Source organism: Trachypithecus francoisi, unplaced genomic scaffold, assembly GCF_009764315.1.
Source record: "Trachypithecus francoisi isolate TF-2019V2 unplaced genomic scaffold, Tfra_2.0 Lachesis_group6, whole genome shotgun sequence".
Classification (NCBI taxonomy): domain Eukaryota; kingdom Metazoa; phylum Chordata; class Mammalia; order Primates; family Cercopithecidae; genus Trachypithecus; species Trachypithecus francoisi.
This window is the reverse complement of record NW_022681471.1, coordinates 71,095,110-71,119,522: the sequence shown is the minus strand read 5'-3', so window position 1 is coordinate 71,119,522 and position 24,413 is coordinate 71,095,110. Positions and strand designations below refer to the sequence as shown.

At 45.9% G+C, this 24,413-nt stretch overlaps 2 protein-coding genes across 2 annotated transcripts in view; both read left to right on the top strand.

Moving 5' to 3' along the window:
• The window catches only part of LOC117077414 (NHS-like protein 2), a 55,853-nt gene that overhangs the window by 20,566 nt on the left and 10,874 nt on the right, over nucleotides 1-24,413 (top strand). The window lies entirely within an intron of this gene.
• NHSL2 (NHS like 2) overlaps nucleotides 753-24,413 on the top strand; it is a 39,486-nt gene continuing 15,825 nt past the window's right edge. Inside the window, 1 exon segment of the mRNA XM_033201094.1 lies at nucleotides 753-896. The gene's annotated coding sequence lies outside the window, so the exon portion shown is untranslated.

Below are 24,413 nucleotides of genomic sequence, written 5' to 3'. Positions count from 1 at the left end.
TGTGCTGAATACTACAGGCAGTTGTAACACAATGGTACTTATTTGTGTATCTAAACATACTTAAACCTAGAAAAGATAGAGCAAAACTATGGTATCATCTAATGGGGCCACCGTCATATATGCGGTTGTCATATATGCAGTCCATTAACCCAGGGGTCCTCAACCCCTGGGCTACGGACCCATACCAGTCCATGACCTGTTAAGAACTGGGTCACACAGCAGGAGGTGAGCGGCAGGCTAGCGAGCATTATCACCTGAGCTCCACCTCCTGTCAGATCAGCAGTGGCATTAGATTCTCATAGGGGCACGAACCCTACTGTGAGCTGCGCATGTGAGGGATCTCAGTTGCGTGCTCCTTATAAGAATCTAACTAATGCCTGATGATCTGAGGTGGAGCAGTTTCATCCTGAATCCATGCCCCCACCCAAGTCCGTGGAAAAAAATGTCTTCCACAAAACCAGTCCCTAGTGCCAAAAAGGTTGGGGACTGCTGCATTAACTTACATGCTGTTATGTGGCACATTGCTGTACAAATGGCTCTGGCCTTTCCATGAGCTGTAGCATGGCCACAGAGATATAGAAAGAGCCTGGGTGCTCAGGAGGTGATTATCTGAGGTCTGTCACAGGTTCCCCTTTCTTTGCTTTCAGAGGCGCCTCTGTTCACAGCTTCTCATCACACTCAAAACCCAATGCCTGTTTCCTTTTTTTTCAAAAGCAGAGTGTGTGGCAATGGGGCTCTGAGGAAATCCCTACCACTATGGCTGGGGAGTGTGTGGTGTGCAGAACCCACATTGTGGCTTACTCAACTGTGAGTTCTTAACTGTGTGGTCCCAGAGCCACTGTGCTCCTGGGCAGCAGTGGTGACAGTCATGGCGGCACAGCTTAAAGCCTGGAATGGTAAGCATGGGCTTAATTGCATCCTGCAAGGAGACATCAGGGTTTGAGCTCGGGGTTGGTGCCTGGATGGGTGTCGGCAGAGTGGGAGGAGGCAGGTGGCTGGAGAGCACTGGGGACAGGTGAGGCAGCCAGTTTTGCCCTGGCCTGAGTCAGGCCAGGTTTGAGAAGCATTTGGACTCCACAGCAGGCTTGGGGGCTTGGCCCCTGGGTTGACAAGAAGCTGAGAAATGTGATTAGCTCCCACAGGACAACATGCTGTCCCTGGACAAAGGTGGCGGTCTCATGCCCACTGCCTAAGTTCTAAACCAGCCCTCCCCCAGCCTTTTCTCCCCAAGCTGTCCAGCTACAAGACCCAACCCCATGGTGGAGCCAAGGGTTCAGAGCAGCTAGGCTGTAGGAGAAAGGAATTTCCTCCTGTGGCTGCCTGGGAGGGAGCTCTTTTTAATCGGCCCCACCCACCAGCTTCCCCATTGCATTGCAGAGGAGTGGAACAGCAGCATTCCTTTTCCCTTCCTACTGCTGCCTCCTCCAGCCCTGCAGCCTCGAAACTCTCGGTGGTATCAGACTCCTGAAGCACCAGACAACAGCCCAGCTTCTTTCTGCTTGGTCACACAAGCTGTGACCTCCCAAATCATGCCTGGACTAGGAAGACACAGCAGTGTCACAGGAAATCTAAGTCCTGTGCACATGGTGATCTCACCCCAGCCTCCACTGCTTCAGCCCCCTCCTGAGGCGGGCCAAAGGGTAGAAGCCCTGCTGATTAAGCCTCTTCCCTGAATGTTGGCAGCCTAGGCTCTGCACTAACTTAGCACCTAGTGCAGAGCCTGGCACATACATGGGAGCTACCAGAAGCATTCTCTTGGGTGGATAAATGCATGGATGAATTAACATGCTTCAGGTATTGTCTTTGTTGTACCTCCTCAGGGCTCCCAAAGCCTTAAAACTAGAACTTGTCACCTCATCACTTTAGAGCCTTCTACTTGCAGGCATCTATGCACCTGCTGATCTCTCCCACTAAGAAAAGGTGACAAGTGAAACCAGCCAGGGGATTCCTGAGGATAGTCTAGGAGTCTCGAAGCCTTGCGGTGGTCTTCCAGGCTGAATCATCCTACCTCGAGGACCAGGAACATGAGAGTTGGCATCAGACAGACTTAGTTCAAGTCTCAACCCTGCTAATTCCTATATACATATAATCTTAGTCAAAAGTCATTTCATCGCTCTAAGATTTAGTACTCCACTCTGTAAAATGGGGCTAAAAATACCTACCCAGCATTATGGTGAGGAATAAATGAGAAAATGTATTAGGTTGAAACCTATGAAACTGTCCAAAGCATTTAAATGCCAGCAATTTGGTATGGTTCAACCTAATATATAAGTGCTTTATAAAGTATAAAGTATAATAAGTAGCCCTATACAAGTATTCATTATTCTTAACAGATATAATTTAAAAGTCACATATTGTTTTTTGCAATATTAGTGACTAATCCCTTTCATCAGAATACAGGTCAAACTAACAGAAGAAGCCACTTCTCTGACAATCATGGGCTGCAGGAATTTCCTGGAGCATTTTGGCCTGGGAAATAGGGACAGGTATTTTTAGGAAACTAGACTGGTTCATGGAAAGCAATGGAGGTGAACACCAGGGTGACTCGTGACAGCTCCTACCTGGAAATGATTCACCCGCAAAAGCACAGTAGGAGTTGGCACATTCTCTTGCCCCAGATGGGAGTACCCACTCCCTAGCTCCAGTAGCAAAACAGAGGCTGCCTAGGACAGACAGTCCTTCCCGGGGGACAGAGCCAAAGGGTCCGAGGCCAGCAGACATCTGGAGGAAACTAAAAACAGCTTCTTGCCAACTTTTCCCTCCCTAGTGGCAGCTGTCAAGCCCAGGTAGCTCCTCTTGACCTAGCAAAGTCCCATGCCTGGGAAAGCTTGGATTTGGAACTGATAGTTGCAGTGACCACAGTGGAGGGATTTGGGGGAAGGTTCTCACCATATTATACATCGCTCCCTCAATCCCAATCCTAGATGTAAAGGTCACTGGGATTTCAGGCCAGAGGGGACTGGGAAGAGTCCAGAGAAATGCCCACAGATTCGCTCTGCCTTCGTTGCTGGCACCCCAGGCCAAGGACTACTGAAGCACTAAGCAAACAGCTATAAACTTCCTAAGCAGTGTTTTTCACTGAGGGCATCGTGGCCCTTGTGGGTAAGACAATTCTTCATTGTACAGGACAGTCCCATGCATTGCAGAACATTTCGAATCTGGTAGCAAGGATAGAGCTGGATGAGTCCCAGGTCTATGGTTCAGGAGAAGGGCCCAAGCAGAGTAGTGGCCTCTTCACAGCTCCAAATGGCACCTTGGAGAAGGCATCCTCAACTAGATGCTCTACAACTGGCTTGATGGCTGTGCACTACCCCATGAGCCAAGTGCCTGGGTAATCTTGGTTGGGCCATCGGAAACATGTAAATTCACTCAGACAGCGCCTGGGAACTGAGAGGAGAAAAGCCAGAGAAGATACCCTCCCAGGGTTGCCCATGGGCAGGCAGTGCTCTGCACAGCTTTTAGTCCCAAGCCCTGGCCAGCCTGTGGCAGAAGGTCCATGTGGAGAGTGAGGTCAACTTGACCCAGTGCCCAAGTACCAGTTTCCAGCATCAGCCAAGATGAATGTAGGATGCATGACATTCGTTCAGGGAAGTGTGACTATCCAATTTGAGCTAGAGTATGGACTCCCCATAGCACAGAAGTGCTTGACCAGGAGTTCATGTACTTGAATGAGAAAAAATTTATAACTTTATCTTCATTAACCTGTAATTGAAAGTTAGCTTTCCTTCCATTACAAACACAGGCCACACGTCACAGTGGCATTAGCCTGTGACTTTGTCTCTAATAAGAACCACAGATGTTTTTATATCTCATTACTGCTGCTGCAGGTGCCTTAAATTACTGTCCCACTCATGACTACTTCAAAATCATGGCAGTCACTGGACCCGCCACTAGCTCATGTTGCTTAATGTGTTAATAATGAAATGCATATTACTATGTTACAAATTTTAAGACATTTACAGATAACTTTAAATGCAATTGGCTTTCTTTGTAATCCTATGTATTTTATTTTGTGCTTGTAAAAACATTCCAAGTAGAGGCCCATAAGTTTCATTAGGCTCCTGATGGAGTCCAAGCCATTAAACTGTTAAGAAATCCTGGATTAGAGGGTTGTCAGGAAATCAGCCTCATTGGAGTCAACAAGGAAGGCTTTGAGTATGAAGAGAAGGAGCATGGGCGTGTGTTCTGCTCACATTGAGGAGATGCAAAGGTTTCTGAGCAGGAGGTTGCCTGAGCTGACGCTGAGGTCTCTGGCCTGGGATTCATTAACAGAAATACAGAAGTCAGGAGGAAGAGTGGATTAGGGTAGCAAGAGAGGGTTCTATTTTAAGTATATTAAATTTGAGACTTAGAAAAGTGGGTATCCAGGTGAAGATGTCCACCAGGCTCTGAGAAATGCAAGCGGGCAGACTGGGAGAGTGGCCATGGCAACGGGAAAGAGTTGAGGATCATCCTCTGAGATGATCACGGGGGCATTTGAAGTGATTGTGCTCAAGAAGGGAGAAAAGGAAGGGAGAGAAAAGAGGCCAAGGCAGGGGATTGTCATAGGCTGTCATCTCCAAGAAACAGATTTGGAGATACTGATTTGCCTGCAAGAGGTTTGTTGGGAACTGCCTTCTAGAACAGCACCTGTGAGGGAGCAGGATTGGTCAGAGACAGGAGTTAACATGCAATGTAGTCACACTGGAGACCTCAGTTGATAACATGGGAAGCTCTGGAGCTGAGATGCTCTTCAGATGGCCCCAACTGAGGCCAGGCCGCTGCGCCTTTCTTCCCCCACCTCCCACCCCACCCCATCTATTGACCAGACCTTGGATGCAGGCTGCCCCCTAAGAAAGGGGTTGTTACCTTGGAGAAGAGACTCAACTGTGAGCCATCAACCAACACCTCTGGTAGCTGGGGGACTGAGTGCCTTGGTCCTGAATGGGGGATCAAGCAGCTCAAGGTCTGGTGTTCCAGTCACTCAGAAAATGCAACTGGCTCCCTCCCACCCAGCAGGCCTCTGGGCAAGTCCCCCCTGCAGCCCAAGGCCAGTTATAGGAGTCCCAAGGCCAGGGAGTCAGGACCTAAAAGGAATTTGAGTCCTTGATGCCTGTAATTCAGAATCCTCAGTCTTTCCCCCAACCTCTTTTATTTGGGGCTAAGATAAGTGGGATGAGGTAGGCAGAAGTTGGAGGGAACTGTGCTGTTGCCATCCTCTGCACAGTTTGTTTATAAGAGGTTACCAAACTAAGCAAATCAGCCACCATGGAAACAGTCTCTGTGGCTTTCACATCCCTCCCTTCCTTCTGGAGTGACCCACATCTCAAAGAGGGATGTCACCACAATTGAGGTTACAGGTCTGCTCACAAGGCCTGTGAGTTTAACTACCCAGGAAATGCAATACTATTATAGCCACCAAGTAAAAGAAGGTTGGGCTTCATTTTTAAAGAGAGAAATGTAAAAACTGACTTTCGATTTTGACGTTCATGTCCTTACGCCAAAAAATCAAACCAAATAGCAACTGAACTGACTACGTATAAATTCCCCCAAACCTTTGAAATTTAAAGTAGCTGCAGGAAACTTGAATCCAGAAAAACTCATTCATTCATTCCCTCATTACACACACACACACCACACACACACACACACACACAAAAGGTTCTGAGTTTGCAAAATGATAGGCTGAAAGACCAAGTGTGGCCTGAAGTTCAGGTTTTTTTGTTCTGCATGGTTTAAAAAATGAGTTTTCCACACTCAGAAGTGGAGCTTAAAAATAAATAAACAAATACCATCTCACACCAGTTAGAATGGCTATCATTAAAAAGCCAGGAAACAACAGATGCTGGAGAGGATGTGGAGAAACAGGAATGCTTTCACACTGTTGGCGGGAATGTAAATTAGTTCAACCATTGTGGAAGACAGTGTGACGATTCCTCAAGGATCTAGAACTAGAAATACCATTTGACCCAGCAACCCCATTACTGGGTATATACCCAGAGGATTATAAATCATGCTCCTATAAAGACACACACACACGTATGTTTATTGTGGCACTATTCATAATAACAAAGACTTGGAACCACCCCAAATGTCCATCAATGATAGACTGGATTAAGAAAATGTGGCACATATACACTATGGAATACTATGCAGCCATAAAAAAGGATGAGTTCATGTCCTTTGCAGGGACATGGATGAAGCTGGAAACCGTCATTCTAAGCAAACTATCACAAGGACAGAAAACCAAACACTGCATGTTCTTACACATAGGTGGGAGTTGAACAACGAGAACACATGGACACAAGGTGGGGAACATCACACACTGGGGCCTGTCAGGGGGTGGGGGCTGGGGGAGGGATAGCATTAGGAGAAATACCTAATGTAAATGACTAGTTGACGGGTGCAGCAAGCCAACAAGGCACATGTATACCTATGTAACAAACCTGCACGTTGTGCGCATGTACCCTAAAACTTAGAGTATAATAATAAAAAATAAAATAAAATATAAAAAAGGCCAGGCACGGTGGCTCACGCCTGTAATCCTAGCACTTTGGGAGGCCAAGGTGGGTGGATCACAAGGTCAGGAGATCAAGACCATCCTGGCTAACACGGTGAAACCCCATCTCTACTAAAAATACAAATAAATAAATAAATAAATATACAATAAATAAATAATGTTAGTTAGTTCCCAATGCACCTTTTTAAAAAATCTTAAGATCTGGTCCCAATGGATGAATTAGCTAACACTAAGGGGTTCTGCCCCTTGTGGGTGGGCAGGGAGTTCCTCAGTTCACAGCCAACCCCATTCAACCTGCTTCTCTCCTTGGTGTTACCTGCCTGGGCCCTGCCAGTGTTTGTGCTCATGAGCCCTTGATTTGGCTAAGCTGGGTGCTGAGGTTACACAATGGCAGATGATGTCATTGCTCTGCTCACAGGGCTATCTCCTCTGCCCTCAGGGCTCACCATCTAATGGGGAGGAGAACCCATGTGCACCAACAGACAGAAGACAGAGTCCGGGGTGGGGGGGTTGGAGGAAAGAACAACCCATGAGGAAAAGCGAAGTTGGGACAATGTCATAGAGACTCTAGGAGCAAGGGTAGACTTCTACTAGGTGGAAAAGAGGGCAGGGGTGGGAGAATGGCATTCTAGAGCAAAGGAACAATTCAGCTGGTGAATGGTGCTCCTAAAGGAAGTGGCGCATGTGAAGCAGAGAAGAGGCAGGGGCCAGACTGGGGAGACCTTGTCGGCCAGGTTGAGGAACTGGCATTTTATTCTGGTGGTTTTGAGGCAGAGGGAAGGGCTGATCTGACTTGTGTGTGCCTAGAAGATGACTCTCATGGCCTGTGGAGGCTGGATCGTAAGAGAGCAAGATCCGAGGGAGGAAGAGCAGCAGGTAGGAGGTTCTTGTAATTGTTTAGGTGAGAAGTAACAGGGCTTTGATTTGGGGAGGTGCCAGCGAGTGGGAGAAGGAACAGATTTGAGAGGGATTTAGGAGGTCAGATTGACAGGTCTTGGCGATTCCTCAAGGTGGAAAGTAAAAACTGGGACCCAGTGGCACACTGGTGTGCAGTGCTATCCTGGCCATGGCAGTAGCTGCCCTTTGTTAAGGGTTCTGGGGCATTTGCAGTACTTGCCCATACATTAACTCACCCCAGTCTCAAAGTCAAAGGCACCAACCTACTGCCTGTCCACAGGCTTCGTGCAGCACTTCCTAGGTGCCAGGCTGAAGCGTTGCCTTCACATTCACTCATTGAGTCATCACAACTTCCCTAGGAAGCAGTTACTATTCTTACATCATTTTACAGATGAGGAAACAGAGGCCCATAGAGGCAACGTGAATCTCCCAGGGTCACACAGCTAATAAGTGACAGAGCCAGGATTTGAACCCACATCATCTGCTCCAGAGCCTTTGCTCTGCTGCCTGGGGGCGGGGCCAGAAGAGTGGTCACTGAGCACAGAGACCTTCTGCACACAGACCAGCCTGAGCAGACTGCAGCAGGCTAGTAGTGTGTGCATCCCACACATTTCTTCAGTGAGCATCTAGACGTGAAATCCCGAGGCCTTGTATGGGCTTTCTAGTTCCAGAAATTTGAGATGTAGGTCAGGCAGGGAAGAAGGAAATGCTGAGCCCAGGTTGCCAGCACTGTGGGCAGTGAAGGAGAGCAGTCAGGTCACACTACACAGGTCCCTTCCCCGCCCCAGACCACAGACCCTCCAACAGCTTTCAGTTATGTTGAGCATCAAATCCAAATTCCTAACCACAGCCCATAAGACTCTGAAGTAATATGGCCCCTACTCACCTCTGGGACATCTTTTCTTGCCATGCTGTCCTCACACATTGCACATACACTGGCTCCTTTCAGTCATCCTTTTCCACCCCAGGGCCTTTGCATTTGCTGTTTCCCCTGCCAAGTGCGCTCTTTTTCTCTTTGTGCGGCTGGTTCCTTCTCATCATTCAGATCTCCTCTGCTTTAGTGTGAACTCTGTGAGGGCATGGACTGTGTCCATCCTGTTCACTGTTGTATTCCTCAAGCTTATGGGCCCAGTACACAGAAAGGGCTCTCTAAGTATTTGTTGAATGAATGAGTTATTTTGGTACCTGCTGTGTGTCAGGCACTTTACAAACATTAATTCGTTTAATCTTCAAAACAACCCTGTGAATTAGTGTGATTGTTATTCCCATTTTATAGATGAGGCACTGGGAGGTGACTTGACTTGCCCAAGGTCACAGGGCTTAGGAAGAAACAGAGCTGGAACTGGAACTTGACTCCTGACTTATGCTGGCCTCCTAAACACATTGCTCCTAAGTGCTCATTCAGGCAGGTTTTTGTGTGTGTGTGTGTTTTTTTTTTTTTTTTTTTTTTTTGGAGACGGAGTCTCACACTGTCGCCCGGGATGGAGTGCAATGGCACAATCTCGGCTCACTGCAACCTCCACCTCCCAGGTTCAAGCCATTCTCCTGCCTCAGACTCCCAAGTAGCTGGGATTGCAGGCGTGCACCACCATGCCCAGCTAATTTTTGTATTTTTAGTAGAGACGGGGTTTCACTATGTTGACCAGGCTAGTCTTGAACTCCTGACCTCATAATCCGCCCACCTCAGCTTCCCAAAGTGCTGGGATTACAGGCGTGAGCCACCTCACCCGGCCGAGGCAGGGTCTTCGTTGAGAAAGGCCGGGGCTCTGTCCTTCTGTGTGCTGCTTTACATGGCTGACTTAGACTTCCCCAGAAAGGAATTGAAGCAATTCTGGTGGCCTCTCAGCTGGGGTTGTTAAACACCCTGGTTGTTCCACCTTTTCATTCTTATTTATTAAAAACTCCACAGAATTAGAGAAGTTCTTCAGAAAGCAAAGCAGAGTTCTCTGCTCAATGAGAAAGTCACCCCATTCCAGTAGGAGATGCAGCCAGAACCCACAGGACGGAGCATCCCCCCAAGGATGCCGGGAACAGAGGGGTGAAGTGCTTTCCTCTGGTCCCGTGTTTTCTCCACCAACTTCTTAGTTGCCTAGATCCTTGCTACTTAAAGTGAGGTATGAAGACCAGCAGCAGCAGCAGCAACAGCACCTACGAGAGTGTTAAGAATACAGAATCTCAGCACACACACCCCCACTCCACCTACTGCGCCAGAACCCACGTTTTAACAACATCCCCAGGGGATCTGGTGATTCATATGCACAAAGTTTGAGAAGCACTGGCCTAGAGGACAGCCTCTGAGAATGACCTCCTCATCACCAGACTGGGAGCTCCCTAAGGACAGGGACTGTATCTTGTTGTGTCCTCAAGGCCCCCTGCACAGTACCAGCCACCTAGTAAGTACTCAGTCATGTTTCTTGAATGAGTAAATTTATGAAGGAATCTAGTCACATACAGCCAGCTTAGGCACAGATAGAATCATTTACTATGCATGTTGTGCAGCCCTGTCCCCTGCCGTGACCCCCTCCAGCAAGCTTTCCAACAAGGAGGCCCAACCCCAGCCCCGGGACTCTCCTCCTGGCCTATGGTCTTGTGAGGGAGGCCCAGCAACAGGGAGTTGGTTTCTGTAGGCCCTAGACTTTGGACAGGATGCTGAACGGCTTGTCCCCTCCCTGTTTCTTCCATCCTCCCACCAAAAAAAAAAAAAAAAAAAAAAACCCAAGGAGGAATTTCTGAGGTGCCCACACTGTTGATTGCTCTCTTTACTGAGGCCATGGCCTCCTCAGCACACATGGCCACCACAGTCCCTGTCCCACATCTCAAATTGCCCCCTGGAAATCCGAGTTCCTCCAAAGTGCAGAAGGTGCTGTCAGGTGCTGGCTACCAAGCCCTTGCTGCATGTGGAACCAAAATAAACCCCTGTTGATATGGAAACGGGTTGAATTATTTTAAGAAAAAAAAAATTGCTCCTTCATTAAATCGTGTTGTTATGGCAACCGGAATTAGGAAAGTAACTTGGCCATGGGAGGTTATGTGCAATGTTTTGGGACCGAGAATTTTCAGAATAGTGGAAAACAGTTTGTGAGTACATCTCCCTGCCCCCAACTCTGCCCAGAAAAGGAGGGTGAAGGCCAATTGAGCATCCAGCCACCTTACCTGGGTGGACTTGTGCAGGGTGGCTGGGGGCTGCTCTCAGGGACCGAGCCTGCGGTTGTGTAGGCTGAGGCCATAAAGGATTATGTGGGAAAGATAGCTAACTGGGCAGAGGATGTCCAGACCACAGGTCCAGCACTGTCTGGGTGTACAAGTAGTCCTCCACTCCGCTGCAAAAAGAGTGTCCCAAATTCCTGGAATTAAGGAAAGGTGGGAGGCTTAAATAACCACAATAGTTACTCTTTATTGTGTCTTTACTGTGAGCCAGGCACTGAGCTAAGAAGTACTGGACACACTCATAGCAACCCTGTGAGACATTATTATTATCTCAGTTTTGCAAATACAGACTGAGTCTTAGCTCAATGAAGAGACTTGTCCAAAGTCCCACAGTAAGTAAGTATAAGGTAAATTTAAAAATTGCAGCCGTAGCAGCAGCAGCAGCAGCAGTTCCGTAGTAGCATTTTAGCAGCAAGGAGGGGCTACACAACCCCTTGACATACTCACACTCAGTCCTCCTCAGAAGCAGGAGTGGATACTTGCAAAGACAGTGGCTGAAGTGAGATTCACTCATTTATTCATTCAGCATGCATTTAATGACCACTTGCCATGTGCCAAGCACTGTGGATATGCTGGTGACCAAGACAGACAAGGTCCTTGACCTCAGGGAGCTTACAGTCCAGGATAGGGCAAACAGACAGTCATCAATGAAACCACTTACCAAGAAAAGCTTCAAGTAGTGGCAAGTGCTATGAAGAAAAGCAAGCAGAGTGATGTGGCTAGGGTGACTAGGATCAGGACACCATAGCAAGATCAGAGGTCTATCTGAAGAGGTGATATTTGAGCAGAGACCCAAATGAAGGAAGGAAGCAAGCCATGTGAAAATCAGGGAAAAGAGTGTTCCAGGCAGAGGGAACAGCCAGTTCAAAGGTCTTGAAGTAGGAATGGACCTGGCATGTTTGAGGAGCAGCAAGAAGGCCCCTGTGATAAGAAAAGAGCCAGCAAGCAGGGAGGGGCAGAGGCCAGATCATTTAAGCCTTATAGATCATGGTAAGGACTTTGCATTTTAGTCCTGTGTGATGAGAATCTATGGGAAGATGTGCTGGGGAGCAAAGGGATGTGACTTACTTCTTTCTTTACTAATAGCTTTCTTGAGAAAGCTCACATATCATGCAATTCACCCATTTAAAGCATACAATTCAGTGACTCTTAGAATGTTCCCAGATATGCACAACCGTCACCATTTAATTCCATAACATTTTTATTATGCCAAAAAGGAGACCTCTTTCCCATTAGCAGTCACTTTCCACTTTTGCCAACCCCTACCTCTCCCCAGCCACTAGTAACCACTAATCAACTTTCTGTTTCGATGGATTTGCCCAATCTGGATATATCACAGAAATGGAGTCATATAATGTGTGGCCTTTTGTACTGGTTTCTTTCACTTAGTGTAATGTTTACAAGGTTCATCCATGTTGTAGCTTGGATCAGAACTTCATTCCTTTTTTTTCCTTTGAGGCGCAGTCTCATTCTGTCACCCAGGCTGGAGTGCAATGGCGGGATCTCGGCTTACTGCAACCTCCACCTCCTGGGTTCAAGCGATTCTCCTGCCTCAGCCTCCAAAGTGTCTGGGATTACAGGCTTCTGAGTCTTCACTTTCCCATTCTCATAGGGAGGCTGAACATGGCTGGCAGAAAATAGTTATTGTGGTAACGAGAGAGAGTTGAAGTAAACCACAAAACAGTGTTTACAGTATGATACCATTTTTGTTTGGCATAGGAAAATTTCTGGAAAGATATACCCAAGATATCAGCCGTGGTTGCCTCTGGTGTGTAGGATTATGAATGTTCTTTTCCTCTTTCTGTTTGTTTGTATGTTCTGATTTTAACTATAATAAGCATGTTTCGCTTTTGTGATAAGAACAAAAAAGAAAAGCATAACAGAAAAGCATTACCATTTTAAAAGAGGGAATTGCCTAGAAGCCATTAGCAAGCAAAGGGAGCGGGAAAGGTAGCAGCAGCCTCCTCTCTGGAGCAGGCTTCTGAGCCATGCCCCAGCCCACGGGACAGCATGTGTCAATGCGCCTCTCAAACTGCAAAGGGCCCTTCCTGCCAGAGGAGGTTGGAAGCCCCAGGAAGCCGACCTTGAGGCAGAGATTAGTGTGCAGGAAGTTTGTTAGGGAGGCTCTTGGGATCCACAACTGTAGAAAGTGGGTGAGGAGGCAGGATTATGCAGAGGGGGTAACGTAAACTGCAACAAAGGCCACAGTCAATCCAAAGGGGAAGCTCTGGATCTGAGAAAGCCCCACAGAGCTGCCCTAAGTTGAGGTGAGGGAGCCACCTTGGCAAGATGTGACATTGGACAAGGTAATCCCCAAAGAGGGCTAACAACAAAATGCCTTCTGGCAGCTCGGCCAACATTTAAGAGAATAAGTCATTTATGCCTGAGGTGGAACCTTGGCAGCACATCACAGTGTCCACTATAAGAGGACTGTTTGGCAGAGGTGACCTCCATAAAGGCAAGTCAATAGGCAGATACGAGGGGAATTGGGAAGAGGAAGAACTCATCTTTGAACTCAGAAACCTGGCTTCATCTTCCATTCTGAGCTCTGATCTCCATTCCTGATTTGTCTTCTCAGGCAGTGACCTTTGAAGAAGCGATAGGCCAATTTATGATTTTTTAATTGCTCTGGAATGCAGACAGGGTGGAAGTATTATTGGCCTCATTTTGTCGATATAGAAAGCTAAGTTCAGAGGGAACACACAGCGAGGTTGTGATGAGGCAGAGTCTCAAAGCCAGGTCTGTCAAACTCCATGCCCCAACTTCTTTCCCTGTGAACACAGCTGCCCAAACTTTCAAGCAATTTGGGTTGTGGTCAGATGGATAAATCCGTTCCTCCTCGTTAACACTGAACCAGTTTGTTCTCCATGTCCAGCAATCAATTTTCAGATGAGCTAGTCCCAATACTGCAGATTACAAAGTCAAATTTGACTCAGTTGATGCAACCTAAAGGGCCCCTTACTATCCTGAAAAGCTGCTGTGTTTGGAGGAAGGCAGAGCTTCCTCCCACCAAGGACAATCTTGAACCTCCCCAAGTTTGGGGGGGCAGGGGGCATGAGAGGCTGCAGGCAGACTGACTGAGTTAATCCTGAGTAATCTTATTAACCTATGAGATCAATTGGCTACAGGCGCCAGGCAAGTGACAGCACAGGCATTAATTCAGCAGTGGCCGGGCAGCCTGACAGCCAGGGACTGATTTATCAGGCCTTTTAATGGATAGGATTGCATTTAGCTAATTGAGTCTGGGGCTGGCATGGATAAGACAACCCCCTTGTGATATGCAACTGCTCAGTGGACGTCCTGATTGTTGGGGGAAGGGTGACAGAAGGAAATAAGAAGGCAGATGACAAGGAATGCTCCCTTCCTGGCCACTGTAAGGGCTGGTGTTGGGTTCCAGGTATCTCTAACATGTGAACCACTAGTGTAGTGTAGGGCAGTGATTCTCAAAATGTGATCTTTGCACCAGCAGCATCCCTTGGGAACTTGTTAGAAATGCAAATTCCTGGGCCCTCCCCAGACCTCCTCAATTTGAATGTCTAGGAGTGGGACACAGCAATTCCTGTTTTATCAGGCTCTCCAAAGAATTCTGATGCACGCACTCAAGCTCAAGACCCCCTAAAGGAGTTATGAGTGCAAACTCTAGTACCAGGCAGCCTGGGTTATAGTAGCTGTGATCTCAGACAAGCCATCTAACCTCAGTGTCTCAATTTCTTCATCTGTGAAATGAGGAAAATAATAGTACCTGCTTCATAGGGCTGTCATGAAGATTAAATTTGTCAAGTGCCTAGAGCAATGCCTGTAGTAAGGGCTATATATATATAAATGTTAACAACTGTTATCGTTGGAAATAATGGAGCCTGGGACTTCTATCTGCTCCTCAGTATGACAGTAATTCTAACTGGATCATAAAGTTTCCTGTGATTTAATAAGTAAAAAAAAAAAATGGCACAAAATTGTATCTTTACTGCAATTGTACTTATGTAAAAATACTTATGCACATGGACAAGGTGAAATTATGGATGGTTTCTTTCTCTAATCACAAGCTTTTGAAATGTGGTTAAACATAATAGATCTTTGAGGTCCAAATATTAAATAAATTCAGATGGACAAGAATAACATATTGAGTCACAAGGTAAGCAATGGACAGAGTTGAAGTAGAGACTACTACAGAGGACTCATGATAAAAGACTGCGTCCGTGGGTCCCCACTCCACTCAGGGGCAGGGGCGTGGTTCTGGGCTCATCAGGTTACACTGGAGCAAAATGAAGCTCAAGATTCCTCAAGGTTAGAAGGGAGGAGACGTGAGCAAGAGTGTGGTCCACCTGAGGATGCTTAATAACAGTAGCAAGGATGGCTGGCCCCAGTGAGGACAGCTAGGGGGTGCTCACGGGGTCTGGGCAATGGATTCATCCTCAGGGAGGGAGGAAGAGTCCAGCTGAGAACGAGGGTGGTCTTGGAAGCTGAGAGACTTGGCTAGCTGTTGTGGGAAAGTCTGACCATTTTTTGAGAGTGCCAACTAAATCTCCATCTATAAAGGATAAGTACAACTAGTCAGTGAGTTTTTATCTCCATTTTGCCACCTACATATCTATAGGTACCAGGGTCCTACAGATTGGGCTGTGAAATCCTGGCATAGGGCCAGGAAAGCTGATTTCAAGATCAAGATTCAGGTCAAATGATTGGGGTGGGCATGTGGTGAGCTTGAAACTCCAACCATGCATGCTACTCTCAGCCCCATTTTCCCCTTTAAACTAGAACAAAGACACTCTAGTAAGAGTTTACTGAGGTCTGAGTACGGGGCTTGTCTCTATAGTATATATCTTTGCATCCCAGTAACCAGTTTACTTTTAAATGGTAGCATATCTGTTGATACATAGTCACTATAGGATCTAGTATGATGCACTAGAATTTCTGCAGTTTATCACAGCTGCCTTGATCACATTTTGTGGCCATTCTTTTGATGCTTGAGTGTGATATTGTGGTATGTTTCTGACTTACCAAGGTCTTTCTGATAACAACTTTATTAAGACAAAAACATGTGCAAACCACACAATTCACCCATTTGAAGCATACAATTCACTGGGTTTTAATATATTCAGAGTTGCACAACCATCACCACAATCCATTTTAGAACGTTTTTTCATCCCAGAGAGAAACTCTACCCCATTATCAGTCACTCCCCATTTCCCCTCAATCCCCTCCCCAGCCCTAGGCAACCACTAATCGACTTTGTGTCTTAATGGATCTGCCTATTCTGGACATGCCATAGGATCAAATTACTGACCATGTGGCCTTTTGTGACTGGCTTCTTTCACATAACATGATGTTTCAAGGTCCATCCATGTTATAGCATGCGTCAGTACTTCATTCCTTTCTGTGACTGGATAATTCCATTGTATGGATAGACACATTTTTATTTATTTATTTATTTGAGTTTCCATTCACCAGTTGATGGACATTTGATTGCTTCCACTTGTTGGATATGGTGAATAATGCAGCTATGAACATTCATGTTCAAGTTTTTGTGTGGACATAGGTTTCAATTTTCTCAGGTACATACCTAGGAGTGGAAGTGCTAGGCCAAATGGTAACTCTGTGTTTAACATTTTGAGGAACGGCCAGACTGTTTTCCATCACATTACATTCCCACCAGCAATGTATTAACACAAGGGTACCACTTCCTCCACATCCGCACCAACATTTGTTTGACTTTTTTATTATAGCCATCCTAGTGGGTGTGAAATGGGATCTCATTGTGGTTTTTATCAGCATTTCCTAATAACTAATAACTAATGATGTCGAGCATCATTTCATGTGTTTGTTGGCCATTACTATATAATAAAAAGATTATATAGTGCTATCTTTTGAGAAATGTCTGTTCAGATTCTTTTGCGCATTTTGATTTGGATTATTTGTCTTTCTTTTTTTTTTTATTATACTTTAAGTTCTAGGGTACATGTGCATAACGTGCAGGTTTGTTACATATGTATACTTGTGCCATGTTGGTGTGCTGCACCCATCAACTCGTCAGCACCCATCAACTCGTCATTTACATCAGGTATAACTCCCAATGCAATCCCTCCCCGCTTCCCCCTCGCCGTGATAGGCGCCGGTGTGTGATGTTCCCCTTCCCGAGTCCAAGTGATCTCATTGTTCAGTTCCCACCTATGAGTGAGAACATACGGTGTTTGGTTTTCTGTTCTTGTGATAGTTTGCTGAGAATGATGGTTTCCAGCTGCATCCATGTCCCTACAAAGGACACAAACTCATCCTTTTTTTATGGCTGCATAGTATTCCATGGTGTATATATGCCACATTTTCTTAATCCAGTCTGTCACTGATGGACATTTGGGTTGATTCCAAGTCATTGCTATTGTGAATAGTGCTGCAATAAACATACATGTGCGTGTGTCTTTACAGCAGCGTGATTTATGATCCTTTGGGTATATACCCAGTAATGGGATGGCTGGGTCATATGGTACTTCTAGTTCTAGATCCTTGAGGAATTGCCATACTGTTTTCCATAATGGTTGAACTAGTTTACAATCCCACCAACAGTGTAAAAGTGTTCCTATTTCTCCACATCCTCTCCAGCACCTGTTGTTTCCTGACTTTTTAATGATTGCCATTCTAACTGGTGTGAGATGGTATCTCATTGTGGTTTTGATTTGCATTTCTCTGATGGCGAGTGATGATGAGCATTTTTTCATGTGTCTGTTGGCTGTATGAATGTCTTCTTTTGAGAAATATCTGTTCATATCCTTTCCCCACTTTTTGATGGGGTTGTTTGTTTTTTCTTGTAATTTGTTTGAGTTCTTTGTAGGTTCTGGATATTAGCCCTTTGTCTGATGAGTAGATTGTTGTAAGATATTTTATATGTTCGGACACAAGTCTCTTATCAAACATATGATGTGCAATATTTTCTCTTATTTTGTAGGCTGCCTTTTCACTTTTTTCTTGAGATAGAGTCTCTGTCACCCAGGCTGGAGTGTAGTGGGACCATCATGGCTCACCGTAGCCTCGAACTCCTGGGCTCAAGCAATTCTCTGCCTCAGCCTCCCAAGTAGCTGGTACTACAGGTTCACATCACCATGCCCAGCTAATTTTGTCTTCCTCTTGTAGAGACAGGGTCTTGCTATGTTGATCAGGCTGGTTTCAGATTCCTGGCCTCGAGTGATCCTCCTACATCAGCCTCCCAAAGTGTTAGGATTACAGGCATCAGCCACCGTGCCTGGTTTCTTTACACTTTCTTGAAGGCATTATTTGTGACACAAAGGTTTTTAATTTTGATGAAGTCAAATTTCTGCTTTTCTCTTTTGTTACTTGCACTACTAATGTCATATCTAAGAAACCACCGCCTAATCTAAGGCCTTAAAGATTTATACCTGTGTTTCCTTCTACGTTTTATAGTTTTAGTCATTACATGTGGGTCTTTGACCCATTTTGAGTTTGATTTTGTATATATATGAGAATGAATTCCAACTTCATTCTTTGGCATTTGGATATTCAGTTGTCCTAGCGCCACTTACTGAAAAGACTATTCTTTTCATCATTGAATGGAATTGGCACCCTCGCCAAAAATCAATCAGCCATAGATGTATGGATTTATTTCAGGACTCTCAATTTCTTTCCACTGATCTATATGTCTATCCTTATGTTAGCAACACACTGTTTTGATTACTGTAGCTTTGTATAAAGTTTGACATTGGGAAGTGTGAGTCCTCCAACTCTGTCCTTTTTAAATATTGCTTTAACTGTTCCGGGTCCCCTTAATTCCATATGGATTTTAGGATCAGGTGGTCATTTCTACAAAGAAAGTGGAATTTTCATAGGCATTGCATTGAATCTGTAAATCAATTTGAGGAATATTGCCATCTTAACAATATTAAGTATTTTGATCCATGAACATGTCTTTCCGTTTGTTTCCACCTTTAATTTTTTATCATGTTTCTTGGTTTTTAGCATACAAGTTTCACGCCACTTTTGTTAAATTTATTGTTATGCGTTTTATTCTTTTGATGATATTGTAAATGGAATTGTTTTCTTAATTTCATTGCAGGTTGTTCATTGCAAGCATATAGAAATACAATTTTAAATTGATTTCATGGCCTTGCAACCATGTTGAACACAATTATTAGTTCTAATAGTTTTTTAGTGAATTCCTTAGGATTTTCTATGTACAAGATTATGTCATCTCTGCAAATATAGGTTACTTCTCCCTTCTAATCCATATGCCTTTTATTTCTCTTTCTTGTCTGATTGCTCTAGCTAGAGCCCCCAGTACAATGTTGGACAGAAGTAGGGAAAGTGGATACTCTTGTCTTGTTCCTGATCTTAGGGGAAAAGCATCCAGTATTTCACCTTTAACTGCGATGTTATTGTTGTTTTTTATAGATGCCCTTTGTCAGGTGACAGAAGTTCCCTTTTATTCCTAGTTTGTTGAGGGTTTTTATCATGAAAGAGTATATTGGATTTTATCAAATCATTTTTAGTCTATCGATATGGTGTATTACATTAATTGATTTTCAAATGTTAACACAAACTTGCATTCCCAGGATAAATCCCACTTGGTCATCGTGTATGATCCTTTTATATGTTGCTGGATTTGGTTTGCTAATATTCTGTTGGGGGTTTTTGCATCTATACTCATAAGAGATATTGGTCTGTAGTTTTGTTGTGATGTTTTTGTCAGTTTGGGTATCAGGGTAATCCAGGCCTCATAGAATGAGTTGAGAAGTATACCTCCCCATATAGTTTGTGAAGAATTGGCATTAATTCTTCTTTAAATGTTTGGAAGAATTCACCAATGAAGTCATTTATGTCTGGGCTTTTCTTTGTCAGCACTTTTGATTACTACTAATTCAGTCTCTTTGCTTGTTATTTGTTTATTTGGGTTTTGATTTCTTGTCCAGTCATCTTCAATAGTTTGTGTCTTTCTAGGAATTTAAGCATTTCATTTAAGTTGTCTAATTTAGTGTCATACAGTTGTTCATAGTATTCCTTTACAATCCATTTTGTTTCTGTAAGGGTAATTATAATGTCCCCTCATTTACTTATGATTTTCTAATTGGGATCTTCTCTCTTTGATTCTTGTCAATCTAGCTAACCAAATTTCTTTTGAATTCCCGTTTGGCCCTCCACCTCCTTCTGCCTATATTTGAGAGCCTTGGCCAACCTAAGAACATACATATATGTCTTTTACAGTCAAGAAAATGAGTCTTTTCTACCCTCCTGCATGTGGAGCTCTCAGCCTGACCCCCAAAGCAAATTGTTATGTCTCCTCAGCTAACTGAGGCAGATTCATTCTGAACCAGCTTCTTTATTAGCCAGTGGCTATGGTGCATAAGGCTGTCAAAATTCTACCCTCTCACTGTGGAAATTAAGCTGCAGCCCTTTTAGTATATGGCCATCAGCCAAGTGTTGCTCATTTCTGACTAAATATGAGGGCCTGGGGAAGAACAGAAGGCAGCAGGCCCTGGCTAGCTGGGACCCCCACGCAAGGCATTGTGGATACGCCTGGGGCCTGCTTTTCATGAGTGCCACTCGCTTTGGGTCTTGAATGGGAACAGAGGCAAGTTAGAAAAGCAGAGGCCTGCTCCTGTTCGGACCATATGTCTCCTTGGTCACGGCGCCCAGGACTGTGCTTCCCTATTTGGCAGGGACTCAGCCGACAGATGGTAAAGTCAGGAAGTCAGGAAAAGCATAGGGGATTTGTCCAAGTGCTGTTTCTGGCTAGTGTTTTGGGGTCCCTGGCCCAGTTGGTCACCTTTCCCCTTCCCTCTGCAAGCCCTAAGCCTGGCTAGGGTGCTAGTGTGGAAGCATTCATTAGTTCGGAAGATGTCTCAGAGCCACATGTCCACTTAAAGATTATTTCCAGACTAATGAAAAATCTGTGTGTGCAAGCAGGTCCCCATTTTAAAGTGGAGCAAAGCCCACCAACATTTCCATGGTAAGGAAATGGCAACAAATCAACTCTTTGGGATGAGTGTGTGGTGAGCTTGAAACTCAACCAAGTGTGACCGCCTCAGCCCCACCCTGGGCTGCTGACTCAGGACCAAGAGGAAGAGGGAGCTGCCAGACTTCACAATTTCTGTAAACAGTTCTTGAAAAAGGAACCACACACTTGTCTTTCTGCCAGCCCCCAGCTTGTCCCCATAGCTGACAGCACTGCCATTGTCTTCTCTCTGACACCCTAGGTCAGGGCTTCTTAACTTGAGCTCCATGGACCTCCAAGGGGTATGTGGAGAGAATTTAGAGGGTCTACAAACTTGGATGGGAAGATTATTTGATCTTTTCTCCACGAACCTCAAACAACAATTTAGCATTTTCTCAAATAAGGAATGTAGGTGACAAACCACAGTAGTATTAGCGGTATCTGTGATTTATCACCAACAGAAATCACAAATATTTTCATATCACATTACAGTTGTAAGTATCTCAAAAAATCATTTGTGTTCATCACCACTTCAACATTTCTAATCTATAGAATTGCCACTAAATATTATGATTAAATGCATTATGAAAGTAGTAACACAACTAGATCACAAAATTAAAAATATTTTTCTTTTTTTTTTTTTTTTGAGACGGAGTCTTGCTCTGTCACCCAGGCTGGAGTGCAGTGGCCGGATCTCAGCTCACTGCATGCTCTGCCTCCCGGGTTTACACCATTCTCCTGCCTCAGCCTCCCAAGTAGCTGGGACTACAGGCGCCTGCCACCTCGCCCAGCTAGTTTTTTTTGTTTGTTTTGTATTTTTTAGTAGAGACGGGGTTTCACCGTGTTAGCCAGGATAGTCTCGATCTCCTGACCTCGTGATCCGCCCGTCTCGGCCTCCCAAAGTGCTGGGATTACAGGCTTGAGCCACCGCGCCCGGCCTTAAAAATATTTTTCTAACCATTTCGGTATGACTGTTTGCCTTTGTGATTCTATGTATTTTATTTTATGCACGTGAAAACATTATTCTGAGAAGGGGTCCGGAGGTTTCACCAAACTGTCAAAAAGGTCCATGATCTAAAAAAGACCAAGACCCTGTCCTGGATCTTGGAACTCTCCTGCTCCATGGGCCTTACTTCTGATCCACAGAACTTTGCCTATCTTACTAGAGGGGTCAAAAGCACTTGCATGTTAGTGCTGTGACACTGGACAGGAAAAACTTTCTATGCCTAGTTTCTTAATCTGCAAAAGGGGGAATAATGACACTACCTACCGTATAGGGTTGTGATGATTCAATGGGTTAAGAAATGTAAATCACTTAATGCCCAATACATGGTAAGCACTATTAGTTATTTTTGTTGTTATTGCTGGTTTATATCAATCATCTCATTAATATATGCTATTATTATCTCAATTTTCAGAAAAAGGAAACGGGGGCTTAGAGAAGTGAAATGACCAAGTCAAGGGAACACAGAAAGGGAGTGGCAGAGCCAGGGTTCAAAGCCAGGTCTATGTGACTCTCAAGCCCAGTAGAGGTCACTCTTTAGCACACTACTGAGAGGAGGTGATGGCCCTAAGAGAAATGGAAGCCATCAATGGAGTGCTCGCTGGAAGGAACAAGCAGCTCTGCAAGCTCCTGCTTTGTTTCCTCTGCTTGTCCCTACTGTCCACACCTCCAACCTTATCTGGGGGACTCCCAGCTCCACGTGCATACCACCAGCCCTCAGCCAGGTCTCAGGGGGCCAGTCCTCCTTCCAAAGGCCATTGCCAATGCAGCCTTCATCTGCAAAGAGGACAAGTCCATGTTCTCCCACTGAACCACAGTCTTGCAGTAACAAACTCACTTTAGAGTCATGGACCAGCCTCTGCTCCCAAGGGATCTCAAGCCTCACAGGCCAGTGGGGTCGGGTTTAGAGGGCCTGAGGGGAAACTCAGAAGGGCAGGGGCTTGTCTGGGGAGTGGAGGCAGTTTCGTGGAGGAAGTAGTCTTGGAACTGAGGAGAAGATTGATTGCCAGTTGGAGTGAGGCCAGGAGTGTTCATGAGTTTTTAAGGGAGAGGGAATGGAGTGTGCAAAGGCCCAGAGGCATGCAAGGGCCTGGTAGATACAGAGAAGCAGGAAATAATTCAAGATGTCTGGAATTTGGGCTGAGTAGAAGAGGAAAGAAGGATAGCATAGGCAGATTAGATGGCATAGATAATTAATGAGCAGATAGGAAAGAAAATGCCAAAATTAGGTCTACAACTCTTCCCACGAGGAAGGAGAGCCATTGAGGGGTTTTGTACAGGAGCAGCAAGGCCAGGTGTGTGAATTCAAAGGCCCATGGCCCCCACCCCCAGGCATGTTGAAGGTGGACCTATTAGAACAGGCAGAGACTAGAGCCTGCTTCAGTAGCCCAGGTGAGAGAGGAGGAAGGGCTGAATTGTGGGTGGAGAGGTCATGAATTTGAGGACACTCTTTCTGGCAAGCCTCAGCCAACAGGCCTCATCTGTACGATGTAAGAGGTGAAGGAGACCACAGTCACTGGGGGCACTTGCCCTTCTCTAGCTTGGTCGTGTGAGGAGATCCTACAAGGCAAGGTTTCTCCAGGCCGTGGGACCTTTGCCGTGAGTTCACCTGCTGACACCTTCCATTTTAGCCTCTTTCTCACCTGAACAGCCCACTGCAAGAGCAGAATAAAAAGCCCTGGCCCTACTTTCCCACACAAACACACCACCCCCACCCCCCATCAGGAGAGTTGCTGAGGCGAGGGGCCCTGCTCTACCCCATGTGTGGCAGGCAGGAAGGGGAGAGGGGACACAGGGAGCAGGTCAGAGCCTGCTCTCTGTCAAAGGAAATATCCACCCTCGTAAGCCTTTAAGAAACTGTTTTCTTCCAAGTAGGTCCCGCTGTTACCAGGGCAACCGAGAGCCCTGGTATTTGTGTTTCTGTCTTTGGAGTCCCTGGGGAGAAGTGGCCTGCAGAGCTTTCCCTAGTCTGGGCAGGATACAGGAAGTGCTGGCCGGAGGTGGAGCCCACTCCCCACCTCCCCTTAAGGGGGTGGTCTCTTGCCCGATTAATGCCTCTCCTTATCCCCTGGAAGAGTCCACCCCCACCCTCAGGAGCCAGTTCTGGTGGTCAAGGGCACAGGCTTTGGCTCCTATGGACCTGGTTCTCGAGAACAGAATTCTGCACCAACCTTGTGGCACATCTCTCTCAAATGGGTGTCACCTGCTGTCTAAGGCAGGTATCTAGGAGGGGCAAGCTCACATCAGACCATGGTACCTGCTGAGGGATCGTCATGCATGCTGTGTTTCTTGATCACTTACTTTGTGCTAGAACTGGATCTGTGGGTCGGTTCTTGCTCCAGGGAGCTCTAGGGGAAGGCTCAGAACCAATTGGCCATTAAATGTCACCTGGCTAGTTAGTTCCCAAGGCTCTATGCTGCTCTAGGCTAGGCTGTGTTGGATGTTAGAATGGCCTAGGGAGCTTTCTAGATGTAGAAATTCCTGGAGATTCTGTTTCCAATGGCGTGGGTGCAGGTGGGGAGTAGAGGTTAAGAGCACGGGCTCTGGATGTCAAACTGCTGAGGTTCACAGTCAGACTCGGCAACGGGGCAAGGGACCTCAAGCCACTTGCCTGACTGGTTTCCTCACTTGCAGAATGAATGTGGGGAAGTCACAGCTGTTTCACAGGCAGCAAGATTTTCCTTGCCTTCCTCCATTGGTCAGTGCAGGGAGGGTTTTTAGGACCCTCGCCATCCTTGTCACCCCTCTACTGCCCCCCTTCCCCTCCTTCCTTCCTTCCTTTTATTCTGATGTTTTCTTACTCCTGGCAAGCCAAAGGGCTTCTGTGAGGTGCGGCTTTGTCCCCTTCCACAGGGCGGCCAGGGCCCCAGGTG